Here is a 14303-nt window from a genome sequence, read left to right on the forward strand (position 1 = left end):
TCACAGAGGCTAAACCATTCCGTTCTCTCATTCTCCAGAATCTAGTTTTTGAGAACCCTAGTGCATAGCCCTTGGGGATTTAACTAAGGGAAGCAAATTGCAGCAGTGGGTGGAATATTATGTCATCAAAGTATTAAAGAATGAAAAAAAAAAAAGAGATCAAATTGGCTTCTACTTTTCTTCTCTAGTTAAAGTTAAATGCTCAAGTGGTCAGAGGACCATATGCAAATTTTATGATTCTCACTGTCTATAAATACACACATTTTCAAAGGGCTGTGGGAGATGTCTGGCTCACATTAGACTCAAACTGTCTAGCTCATGGACTTTAGTGCTGTACCTGCTCTGAACAATACTAAATTCATGCTCTAAGTATCACGTGCTGCTCTCTTTCACTCATACCTTTGTATTCCTGTAGCCAATATTAATATTATTTTTTCCTTAAGCTATTTGTAAAACATAACAGCATTTTTAGAGCATTTCTTTCCTTGACAGTGGACTCGGTTGCTCCTTGCTTTCCCTCTTTGCGAGTTTCCATGGGAGCCCATAAACCTGTTATTGAAACAAATGCCAAGGGGATGGGAGGCCTTTTCTTCAAAGATCCAGAATAGAGAAATGTTATGAAGCGACATGGAAATGAAAGTGCAGTCCCACGCCTCAAGCAGTGTTGTAGATAGAAGGACACTTGAAGACCAAAGAGTAAAAGAGAATGGTGATTTTTACTGATGTTCAAACAGCATCATCGCTCCAGTCTGAGGAAGCATAGGACTAAGTTTCCTCCTAGGAATCTACTCCAGAATCACTGTGTAAAAAAAAAAAAATCAGTGTTCTTGGTAATATCATGTGTCTTTTGGGGGCAGGATAGATAGATAGATAGATAGATAGATAGATAGATAGATAGATAGAGAGAGAGAGAGAGAGAGAGAGAGAGAGAGAGAGAGAGAGAGAGAGAGAGAGAGAGCCGTTTCAAATTCTGGGAAAGTTCTTGAGAAATAGTTCTAACTTTTAGATTATCTGCATGAAAGAAAGGAAGATGAGGAAGTGGGGAATCCAATCACTAAATAAATTGTAGTCAGAGGTTTGGTTAAAGCCATAGGTAGACGCTTGGCTTCGATTTTTACTTTTGACAGAAAATGTTAAAAACTGAGTAGGCTAATACCCAGGGGTGGGCGAGGCCAGTCATCAATACTTTATAACCTTGCGGTAGCCTCTCTTCCTTTTCTTTTTCTTCTTTCCATCTTCCATCCATCCTTGTCCTTGTCCTTCTCCTCCTCCTCTTTCTCTCCTTCTTTCCTCCCCCTCTTTCCTCCACACAATTATTCTATTCCTGTTTTGGTTACATTTTATGGTGTAGTTATCAGTCTTTCCTCCAATACTGAGTAAGGAGTAGAAAGCTCAGTGCTGATCCACGTTATACAAATGAATGCATAAATTATAAACAGACTCCTGTCTTATGAATAGACCATAGTTATAAATTAGATGCAGAAGATTTTTCATTAGCAAATAACATTTTCCCTCCTCTACACTGTATTTAATATACATTCGAATTCATGACGGTTCCATCTTGGGAAAATAGTTCATGGATGTTCAATGCATGTGAAAAAACAATAGTTTGAAGGTTGTCACATGAAAGTTTCTTCATGATGAATGTGCAGTTGGTGTTGCTAGGCTTTACAGCATGAAGGACTACTGTAGAATTGCAGGAGAAGACAGCAGTATAAAGAAGCATGAAGAATGTACAGAGCTGACACTCCAAGTGCACTTCGTAGAAGTGTGTTGAAGACCATGGGTGAGCTCACTGGACTCTTGAAAAAGGAGAACTAACTCTGACATGGGCTTCTCAACATGTGCACTACTCCACGGTTTTTCTATCACTAATCTCTATGGCTAAGTTTCAATGTGTTTTCTTTCCTTTAATCCCAATGTTAAAGGTTCTAGCATGATTGAAGCCAAGCCACTGCTAGTTCTCCATGTGAAACACACAAACAAGAAGCCATAAGCATGCCAGTGGAAATTAGAGTGGCTTTCTTGCACACTAGCTTCACCTATGGAAACCGATGAGGAAAAGTTATTACATTTCATTTATTTCTAATTATCTAGTTTTACTTTCAACTGCAGAAGCAGGATATCCTTTGGGTTGCTTAGCAATCCTCTGGGCTGCTAAAAACCATCATCTGCAAAAATATGTTTGAGAGATAAAACACAAGTTACAGTCATAAAACGGTACAGTACACTTCACATCTAGAAAAATGTGTCTCTCCAGAGATGTGAGCTGATGTTTACAATGTCCTTCTCCCTAGAACTCTTTATTTGGACATTGGTGTTGGTAATGGAAAAAGAGGAATAGAATAATTGTGTGGAAGAAAGAGAGTGGTGACCTGCCTTTTGCTGAATTTCCATGGCTGACAGCTGATGACTCCTGGTCCTCACATACAGATGGTGAAGTGTGTTGGCTTTTGTATTTATTTAACTTGTAAAATACATCAATTTCTCAGACTCCTTTCCTTTGAGAGAGAAAAAGAGGGTTCAAGAGATCCCTAGTGCTCCGTTTATGTTGAAAGAGTTGAGAGAACCTGGGGCATAAGCTGTGTCCCTTAGTTCTGGGAGCTCTTTGACATTGGAATAGCTTTGTGACTGCTAGCTTGCCCTGAGGTCAGGTTTATCAAAGACTCCTGGAAAGGAAGAGACTGATTCAATATTTGAGGTCTTTCCCTTAAGATGGTCAGTACATGTAGACAAAGCTGGTTTCTCTCTTAGTTGAGCTGGACCTGTGCCTCACACATCCATCCTCTGGCCTGCCCCTCATTTTATTTAGTTTTATTTATTTATTTATTTATTTATTTATTTATTTATTTATTTTGGTGACAATTATCTTAAAGCAGTCTCCCTGGCAATTGCTGTAAAGCATGGAAACTATCCCCTGACATTAAACTTACGGTGAAATTTGTAGGGACAGCTGAAAGCATACCCTAGCAATGTAGAGCTAAACACCTAATAACTACACACTTTGGGGTTGGAGAGATGGCTCAGAAGTTAAGAGCACTGACTGCTCTTCCAGAGGTTCTGAGTTCAACTTCCAGTACCCACATGGTAGCTCACAACCATCTATAATGGGATCCACTGATCTCTTCTGGTAGGCCCAAAGACAGCTACAGTATTCTCATATACGTAAAATAAATCAATAAATCTTATTTTTAAAATGCGCACATTTTGCAGTAAACTTTCCCTCAAGTTACTCTCACCTATAGTGCTTAAGTACCTTCTCCGAACACATCATTAAAAATTTTTCAGTGCTTAGCATCAGAAGAAATCACAAGACTAGACAAATCTCTGGAGCGTTTCAAAACAAGACCATCGCCACCTTTGTAGTGTGTCTTCTGATTACTGTTCACCATGGGAGACATGGTGAGATAAATAAGTGATAATGACATCTTTATATAGTTTGAAGGCTGGATAAGTATCCATCTTCCAGGTCACCGTCTACCTAGAGTAATTCCCTTAGGTCTCGATTGAAATGCAGGTTTGGAAGGTCTCTCTTTGTCCACCTAATTGATTTTATAACCTTTCTTAGCATGCACTCACTGGGGCTCTTCTCTAGAATTCTGAATGGTGCTCAGTGGTGCAAGTTCCCTGCCCCGTCCCACAAGCGTGTGCCACTGGTGAAGTCCTCTCACTTGCTGCTTTGTGCTTGTGGACTGGGTATGCATTTGTCTGCCTGGAACACAGGACTAGCTGTGTATACAGAGCCCCCAAAGGCCCCGTGTGTTTAAGGACAATGAATGTTAATGTTACTCCTAGCCAGCAGCAAGAAGAGCAGAGACATGCCTAACGAGAACTGACACAAGGAGAAATACTGGCTTGTTGTCTCCCTTGTATGCTGAACAATTCATGAGGTTTGGGGTTGAGTGAGACGTTTAATAAACATTGGCTGCTTGGGCTGCCTACAGCTGGTGATTTGTCACTATTGGTCAAATGTTGGGGAATCAGAATGAGTTTCCCAGCTTTGAGGATTTAAAGCTTAACAAGCAACACTCTTTATCAGCCATTGAAATGAAAAGGTATAACATGTACAGATGATTCAGAATTGGGGAACATATAAAGAAAGAGGATTCCTATAAAATGAAACTAAGATCATTGGGAAACGTTGAAATCTTTATTTGGGATGCTGGGAGTGTTCTAACTGCTCTTCAGCCTGAAGTATGCACTCCTTGCCACGTCCCCGGCCATGAAACATGCCATTTCCTACTGCTGCTTGGATGGTTTGTTCCACTTCATCCTGTGCTCTTGAAAGAGCCCCTCCCTCTACACTGTTGAGTGAAAAGCAGAACCTCAATTGATCTGATCTGTGTGGGCTCAGCACCATTGACAGTGTCCCAGTTATGAAGTATAAGACAGTGGGAATTTTATCCCACTGCAATGCTTAGAGGCGAGATAGTTTCAAGGTGATTAGGTTTAGATAGAGTTGTCAGAGTGGAACCATGGCCATCCAGTTGAGCTGCTGGTTGGTCTTTGAGACTTAGCTACCCCCTGTCTCTTGTCTTGTGACGATACCATGTACTCCCTCAACTGTCTCACAGTGAGCATGTCATCCATCACCAATGAGCAATTTCTCACTCTTGGACCTCAAGAACCACAAGTCACAAGTCAACTGTTATCCATTTTATCAATGCTCAGTGATTTTCTTAAAGTAGGAATGTAGACTGATTTTTCACCTAAAATTTTTATTTGCCTTTACCGGTATTTGTGACCTCTCCTTTGATAAGGAATCTACCTGCTGCTTTGGGTATAACTAACCTCACAGAGAAAAATATTCAAATATTATCTAGGTGCATTTGGCCTCAGGATCAAGTTGCTTGGTATTGACCCATTCATTCTCTCTCTCTCTCTCTCTCTCTCTCTCTCTCTCTCTCTCTCTCTCTCTCTCTGTTAACTGTGGCCACATCAAATTATCAGAACTCATCTTTCTAGATGGATTTGCAATTCAGATGCCAGAGTTTATGAAATTTGGATGAGGATTTCATCAGAGAGAAATCATAAGTTAAACTGATATTCAAGTAAGATGTTTCTATCTTAAATTAACAATCATTTATTCCAATCATTTATTGTTTCAGCTAATCTGTTGTAAACAACAGGAACATGTTTTATAAAATAGAAAACTGTTTCTTGAAGCTTCGGGTTGTTGTAAAGGGTCAGTATGTCGAGATAAGGGAGGGACTGAACCAATTGTAACATGAAGACATGTGCTGCTGTTTAGGTTTAGCCCATTCACTGGATTCCCAACCAAGAGACAAACAAGTCAGCTCATCACTCTGTGAACATTTTTTTTCTCCCACCAATTCTGGTTTTTCACTTGTTTTAGCTTTCCATGGAACACCAATTGCTTTCTTTCCTTCTTTGAGAGCAGCTGAAAATCAGTTGCTCTTTCCTCCTGACAATACATTTATACTTAATTTCTACACAAAGATTATGGTATCTTAGGTAATTTACATAGAGGGATGAACTGAAAGTGAATATCAATCAGGGCACAGGGTACAAATGTGTGAAAAGAAAAGAGTAAACAAATGCAGAGCCAGTGTTAGGGTTCTTTTTTTAAGTGCATACAAAAAGCCACATAAAATGTTTGGAACCCTGGATTGGACATGGCATCTCAGGCTGCCAGGAGATGACCTTGAAAGAGTTTACTGCATGGGTTTGTTGCCTAGCAGCCTGTTATTCACATTATTGAATCTGATCCTCTATTATACAACTCAGCATTCTTCAGCAACAAAAGGCATGACATAAGACCATCTAGGTGTTTTCGGTACACTGCCACTAAACTGCTAAATGACCCTGGGCAGGTCTGTTATTTCTCTGGATGACAGGTCCCTTGTTTATAAGTTGGCATTCATAGCAATGCCTAGTCCTAGCATCATGAGAAAATTTAATTACACACACACACACACACACACACACACACACACACACACACACACACAGTCACACTCATATATTATTGTTATAAATAATCATTTCAATGGTAAATGCCATTGAAAGTCTGATAATACTGGTGTTGCCTATAAGATTAGCAATATGCCCATGTTATAGCATCATACCTGTCCACAACACTCATCAAATACAATCCAAAAGCATCAATTATTGATTGCTTTACTGAGTGACATCTGCTAGGTATATAGTACCCAGAAGACTGTACTTGAATTCAGAGATCTCCTTGCCTCACTATACTGGAATTAAAGGCATGTACTACCTTGCCTGCAGGTTAGAAACTTATATCTTCCAGCCTCAAGATCTGGATCACAGAAGTGCCCTCCAATTCTGGATTGTAGTTCATTCTGGATGTAGTCAAGTTGACAACCAGGAATAGCTATTACACAAGCCCTCAAGGTGACTAGTATCTCTTATTCTCCTGAGATATTTCTGTTGGCCTGTGTGGGCTCAAATGCACATTCTGCAGTAGGCCACCAGGATCTGAGAATGCTCCATTACAATCCAGGAGAGGGAGTATGTCCCATTCAACACGCTTACATGAATCAATGAATTCAAAAAGCATCCCTATAGCAGTTTTTTTTTTTTACTATAATTTGGGTTTAATTATAAAATGTATCTGTTCTTTCAAGAGTTTGAATTTTATTAGTAAAAACTGAGGAGGGTCTCTCATTCCCAAGCCAATTTTGGTCCTGTTATTTCCCTTTTGTTTCTGCTCATAGAAACTCTTTTTCCAGAAGGCGAACAAAGCTTTGCCTAATATTCAAATAATTTCAGTTCTAGTCCATCATCTACTTTGCTTCTACAATTTTCTTAAAATATTGCTAAACATCTTAATGCATCTTTAATTGTCCCATCTGTAACATTTCCACTGTCATATCAGCAACCTGTTTCTTGATATATTAACATTTTTTGATATTTCTTTTGTATATGATTATAACTTATATAATATAATTGCACATATGATAATATAATTGGTTATATATATATTAATAAAGAACCTAATCATTAATGTCTCAGGTGATGAAATGAATGCTATAGAACAATTATTTTATTAAAAGCCTTAGCCATTGTGTAACAGATAAACACTGCAAAAGCACCGGGCAGTTTGAAAAGCAGCAAGTTCAATGCCAAGAGGGGACATAAACAGAAGCATCTTAAATGTTAGGCAATACTTACTCCCAGACATAGAATTCCCTCAACTTCCTTATGTTCTCATCAATACGAGAGTTTCATGACCTCACTTTTATGTCCCATTGAAAATGGGCCATAAGCCCTGCATAAATTATTAACACCATGCCGTTCTCTGTAACTCTACCACTTGGTTTTCTAACTATGTGCCCAACCTTTGAGCATTTGCTAACAGGCAGATGACCAGATCAGTAATGCTGACACTCATCATCCCATCTCTGTCTCGTGTATATTCTCCCCCACAATCACTCCTACCAGGATCTCTGCAAATTATGAGAAAATATTTCTGTCCTGTGGTTGTTTTGAGTGCTTAGAGCTGCCTTCCCATTCATCACTGGCCCAAATGTTCAAGAACTGCCTTTCTCATGCCCGCCCAGCCATATGCATCATTTTAGATGTGGCATGGGAGGGGGGACACATCCCCTCCTCTCTTGCCCCGAGGTGCTTGTGAAGCTCGGAGAATGACGTGCAGTCGAGTTGTTTATCACGGAGCTGAGAAATGAAAGGATGGCATCGCTACAGGACCAGATGGCACTGCACGCTTGGCATAATTTTCTCAGACAAACTAGGACTAGGGCTGTGAATACTGGCATTTGCCTGCTATAGTCATTCACATTAAAACATAACAATGAAAATAAGATTGTTCTGCAAGGAAGGTATAGAGGTTTTAAATTACATGCATTTAGGTTGTTGTAGGCTCCTGTTAGGTACAGGCAGTACTATTGTGTTCCTCATATTTTAAATCCAGCAAAATTTTATAGATGCAGACTCTATTTTTAATATCAACTGACATCCCTCTGCCTTCCCATAAATGTTCTGAGTTGGTTATATATCAGACAATTGCATTTAAGCATGTATAGACTATTCGGGAAAAAAAAAAGAACGTAGAAAGAAAAATGATGATAGAAAAAATAAGGGTGTCTTTTAAGTCTGGGAAATAACAAAAATGTCAAAGAGAACTATGGTGTGCTAAAGGAGCACTGGCCTGTATTTATTTAGAAAACTTGAATTAAGATTCGGCTACTTATTAACTGTGTGGTTGCAGGCAAGCCAAGCTTATTTAATGTATGGCTTTCCTATTAGGCAAGTGAACAGTTTGGTGTAGACTAGTGCTGACATTTCTTTCTAATTCTAATATTCTTTGATTTGCTTTTTCCATGAGGACCTGTGAAGCACAGCGCAAGGCTGCCTACATTTGGCCCACTTTCATGCTACACTATCCCTGCCCCCGCTTAAGGAATGATGGGTTGGAGACAGGAGGAGTGTAATGAAAAGGGCAGAGGAGTCCCTATGCATATCAGTTTTGAAGTACATTCTATTTTCAACCTTTTCTCCAGTCTCTCTTTCCTTAAAAAAATCAATACTCACAATTTTGATTTCCTTTGAGAAAGTGGGACGACAAATGGGGAAATAGCTACAGTCTCTCAAGCGTGTTTGAATTAGCTAATTCATTTTTTCATTCATTCAACAAATTTTGCTTTATGGAGACGTTAGGCTACAGAGATGCATTGATAGATAGGGTATCCCTTTCCTAAGGAAGTTGATAGTCCAGTGGGAGGCACAGAGCTCACACATATAAGAAATGTGATATGGTAGCATTATAATCAAACAGAGGAGACAAAATCAATTTCATTAAGGAGATATAGGAAAGGTGTCACAAATGGGCCCATTGGACTTAAGAAAAATCTTGATAGTTTCTCCAGTGATGTAAAGGAAAACATTTTTTTCAGATGGAGTGATACACACTAAGAATCAATTTTATGGAAAGTTTTGGTATGTTAGGACAAATGCGAGAACTTTAATCTGACCAGAATAGAGAATATAGAAGAAAGGGGAAGAAATTAAAGCTGAGAGGAAATTAGGGATGCCATTTTGAGAGGCTCTGTATTATTGAGGCATTTTGGTTTCATCTGTTGGGGAGCAAGAAAACAATGGAGATTTTAATGGATAAGATAAAGTGTATGACTCTATGCTTTGTTTTTTATGTATGAAGATACCTGGTCAGCTCTAACCACATTAGCACCAACTGCACCTCTTAACACAAAAATTTCATTTCTTCTGAGTTCTGGAGAATAAATGATAAGGATAATGGCAAAGCAAGGGTTGATTTCTTCTGCGGCATCTCACCCTGACTAATAGTTGTGATGTTGTTATGAAAAGTGCTTTATCAGGAAAGAGGCTGGAGGTTCAGAACATTCAGAATAATCCAGGACGTGCATGCTAATAGTCTCAAGCAAAAGAGAGTAGAGCCTTAGCTAAAGGAGAGATATGGATTCATAATATAAGGCAGTCAGCAAAACTCACCTAGCACATTTAATATCGAAGGCAGTAAGGGGGTCACTGTCTATTCATTTATCCAAAATTATTAATTAAATCCTCAGTGTCTGTCAGCAGAAAATGAGCCTGAGTCCTTCTTTTCTTGGAGTTTATTTTCTAGAAGAGAGTGGTTAGAATAATAAATGTGTAAATAATAAATGGTGGGGAGGGCATTCTGTGCATCCCTGGCTCCTGGTGCTCAGTCACGGTCATGGTGATCAATTTTGAATGTGTATATTTGGGCTGTTCTCAGAGAAAGTGATAAGAATACAACTCCCACACCCAAATTGCATAACTCTAGATCTCCCAACAAAATCTGTCGGATTAAATTCGTCTTTTAAAGTAAAATATCAATGATAGAATGGTCAAAACAGTGTTCCTATTTAACTAGCCATGGGTGAACATATGAAAGACGGGAAGAGAAAGCCAAATAGAATAACCTACTGCATGTTCCCCTGGTTTTCATTTTACTAAAAGAAGTATTTTTTTTCCTCACATGATAGATCTTGAGTATGGGTTTCCCTTTTTCTCCTCCTCCAGTTGTTCCCTACCTCTCATCCCATCCAGGTCCACTTCCTCCTTTGTCTCTTATTAGAAAACAAACAGGTTTCTGAAAGATAACATTAAGAATAAAATAAGGTAAGACAAAAACTATTACATCAGAATTGAAGAAAACAAGAAGGAGAAGTAAAAAGAGCTCAAGAGACGGCACTAGAAACAGAGTCATTTGTTCACATACACAGGGTTCCCATGGCAACACTAAAGTCAAAGCCATAATATATACTCCAAAGACCCATAGGATAAAAAGAGAGAAGAAAATATATAAATAAAATAAAAATAATGAGATAAAATTTTTAAGAAGAAAAAGAGGAATTATAAGACCTTCTAAGACATGTACATTATAAGACAGAAGACCCCCAGAGATGCCATTGAGTTCATTTGCTGTTAACCATGTACTGTTGAACATGTTCCCTACCCTTCAGAGTAGTTTGTTTCCACAGTGAGTCTCCCTTGGAAGAAACTAAATTTTCACTTGTAAATGGTTATCAGTTGGAGATTGCTTCTAGGTTAGGGATGGGGGCAGGTGCCCACTTTTCCTTTCAGCTCTCTTGCCCTACCTGGTGCCTCAGTCTCTGTGAGCTCATGTGTGCCCTACTCTTGTTGACTTATTTTCATCAACCTACTGCCTTTCAATATCAAGCAGCTGGTGGGTGCTGGAGTTGGGTAGCTGGGTCATCTCACTCCATCCATTCATGGCTCAGTTCTCCTTTGTGGCAGGAGTATGACCTCCAGTGGCTTGGATTCCCAAGTTCCCTGTTCTAATGACCCATTGCTGGACCTGATGGAAGCAAGGCGCTGTGAGTTGGTAGCAGGCTGGAAGAAGCAGCTAGAGTATACCTTCCTTCTTTCTCCTGAACTCGGGGTACTTGCTGTGTATCTTCTGTAGTTCCAGATGCCCAAGATAAGTCTCTGAGGCTTCAGATTAGGCCCTTTCCTCGATATAAGAGATGGGGGAAGGGGACTGGGGGGATGGAGGGTGGGGGGATGGGGAGAGTCCAGTTGGGTTGTTTCCTTTGTCTTAGCTTCACTTGATTAGTTTCATAGCTTCTTCTACTTTCTGTTTACCACCTTTCTACATTCATTCTATCTTTTCTTGATGACTCATAGAAAATTCAGTAAAACCAGGGACTTTTTTCACAGTAGTATATCTCGATATTTTGAGCCACATTGCAACAGAATTCAATAACTCTTCGGAAGAAGTTTTCTAGAATGCAGGATGAATGAATCTACTAGAAAATGCTCCCTAGAAGCCAACCATGAGATATTTTCTTCTACCACGTTGAAATTCTAGTTAGAGCGGTTGAACATGTTCAGGCTACAGAGAGCAGTAGACAAGAAAAGCATATTTATCAGAGGAAAGAAAGCACAGCCAAAAAAGCCTGGAGACCAACACCAGGAGGAGAAATAAGTATTGGGAAAGAACGCGTTAGAAATGGTAGGGGAAATAATCAGAAACCAAAAAATGAAGTGAGAGCAGGTGATCTGGATAGGAATTCAGTCTTTTGGGAATGAAGGGACAGAATGGCCACTAAGCATGACCAGAAGAAAGCTGCCCCACTTCTTCAGGGCCACTGGGCCTGCCTACAGCATCCAGAGAGCTTTTGAATTTCAGTTCGTGGCCAGTCTTTTTCTTCCTCCACCATCAACCTGCTAATGCTTTTCTAATAATTACCATTTTTTGAAACTATTTTGGCTGTTAAAAATGTTTCTTTTTAATAAGCTGATTAAAAGAGCCTGCTTATTAGCATAAGCCTTTTGCTGTTCAGCCCTCTCCCTAATTAAAAGCACTCATCTGTGCAGACCTGGATTTCTCCCTTTCGGTCTGCCATAGGCTTTTGGATCGTTTTTCCTTGCTGATTTTTTTTTTTTCTCTTTTACTCTTGTTTCTTTCGGATGTTTGCTACTCCTGAATCCCACAGAGAGATAAACAGCTGAGCAGAATTAAACAGGGCAGAGTATATGGTCTGTGTATCTGCGTGAAAATGGTGGTTACACAGAATTTAAAAGGAAGGCTCTACTTTTATGAGTCATATAAAACTCCCAACATTACAAGCTATCAACAGTGATATGTGATGATAAGAAGCAAGGAATGCCATTCCCCTGTTCTTTCCTTAGTGGTATCTTCCTAACTTCCACAGATTCCCTTGGGAACATCCCTACTCTGGTAGCAACATTGAGTGCACATAGTAGGGAGTTTCACTATGAGGGCCTCAAACAGGATGGACAAGGAGGGGCAGGTGCTGAATATAGATGCATATAAAGCCCAGAAAAGCCCCTTATTATCATGGAGGGAGAATCTGAATAGCAGTGATATCCATAATGGTATTGGTTGTACCTTTATTTATGTTGATATTTGTAAGCCTTTGATATAAAGAAATTATACACTAAGAGATTTTCTGCCTAAAATAAATAAGGATGGAATGACCCTAGGAAGAAACTAGGAAAAGGGAGGATAAAATTTGGCTGAGGGCTTAGCTCCATGTATAAGTGTTTTCTGAACATGAGCAAAGCCTTCAATTCAAATACTGCAGAGGAAAAAGGGAAGGAGGAAGAGAGAGGGAAAAGGAGAGAGAAAGAGGGAGGGTGCTGGGAGCATGAGGAGAAATTAGGAGGGCAGGGAAGGAGCAAGGGATAAATGAGTGATCATCTATTGATGTTTGTCTTGCGAGCTTGACACCATTAAGTTCAACCCCAGGAAGAGAAAAATAAAGTGGGAATTGTGTTGCTTGAATGTAATCTCAGGGCTAGGGTAATAGATACAAGAAGATTTAGGGGTCTCTCTGGCTAGCTAGATGACTTGGCCAGCTCAAAACCAGTGAGAGGCATGCAAGAATATCAGCATTGAAGTGAAAAGGTGGCTGGTTGCAGGGAACAACTCAGGAGCCCTCCCCTGAATCCTCGGTGGTGCTCACACTTGCATAGGCATCCCTCCACACAGGTGCATACACCCAGGAGAGGGAAGTGTTTATGTCTGCAGACAGTTTAACGAACATACATCTTCGAAAGATGACATAAGGTTTCCTGCTCACTGGGCATCACAGAATCCTACTTAACAGCATTTGCTGTATGCCCCTCTCCCCCGAGAATCTGATAAAACCACCGCCCTTCTGAAAGAAATAAATAAATATTTGCCTAAAACCGTATTTTAATTACAATAACTTGAGTTTCACAGATGCCTTGAAGCTCAAATATTTACGGGCACGAGGCTGAGAATACACAATGCAGCATCAGTGACGGGGGCCTACTGACTGCTTGCCTTGTTTCTTCCCTTTGGATTCATTATGATCACCAGCTCATTAAGTCAACTTCTGAGTCGAATTTTTATTCTCTTGTGAAAAAAAAGAAGTGATAATTGCTGCAACCAGAGCTGGTATGAATATGTGGGTGCACCTATCTGGCATATATTTCTACAACATCAATTTTATATATATTCCAGATCCCTGTTAGAATCTTTCTTTTAATTTAAGAATAACTTCCACTTTAACTTCCCATGGTGTTTGTTTCTTCTGTCCTTATGAAACCCATCTCTTTACAAGGGCTTTAGTAAAGGCTGTCACGTAGCACCAGAGGGCCTAAGTCAAGGCTGGGGTTTTAGGTTCTTTCTGTATTCACAAGATCTATTCCTTACAATGAATGACCCAGGTCACACAGTAATGCAGCTTGACACAGAATTTGGGACGTACATCGTGACTGAAGATGCTTGCTTTGGATTTCTCTCTGACAACAGTTAGCCTCTACAACTATGAACTTCTTAATGGCCTTGTCCTTGAATCCACACTGGACACAGTTCAGTTGGTTGCACATGGCTGGGACCCTTTTTTAAGCACAGCTTTTGTTTCTTCTCCTTCTTCTTCTCCTTCTCCTCCTCCTACTACTTTGGTCCTCTTGGAGACAAGATGGGAAAAAGCTCCTGATGAGGTTGTATTTTCTCTGAAGCCTGTCATTTTACTCAAGCCCTGGAAGATCTTATCTTCTGTTATTTTTCCACCGCACGTATAGCATATATGAGAAGTACTGTTTTTAGCCAACCAAGTGCTCACTGTACCTAGGTTGCATGGAAGACTCTAAAGGAGAGTTGCTTCTCTAGAACTTTTGACCTGCTCTAAGAAACGTTGTCTCTGATAAGAACCTCCTACCACGTGACTGAAGATAATCTTCATAGACGAAGATTTTATAGAAACATGGAGAACTCTTATTTCATGATGCTAAATGGCCCACGTATGTGTATGTGCATCATTGTCACAAAAAAAAGTGGA

General features: G+C 39.8%; 1 protein-coding gene across 4 annotated transcripts in view; it reads left to right on the top strand.

Moving 5' to 3' along the window:
• The window catches only part of Lsamp (limbic system associated membrane protein), a 2126592-nt gene that overhangs the window by 1672745 nt on the left and 439544 nt on the right, over positions 1-14303 (top strand). The gene's annotated exons all lie outside the window — the stretch shown is intronic.

The sequence above is a fragment of the Mus pahari genome, chromosome 12 (assembly GCF_900095145.1).
Source record: "Mus pahari chromosome 12, PAHARI_EIJ_v1.1, whole genome shotgun sequence".
In the NCBI taxonomy this organism is placed as follows: Eukaryota; Metazoa; Chordata; class Mammalia; order Rodentia; family Muridae; genus Mus; species Mus pahari.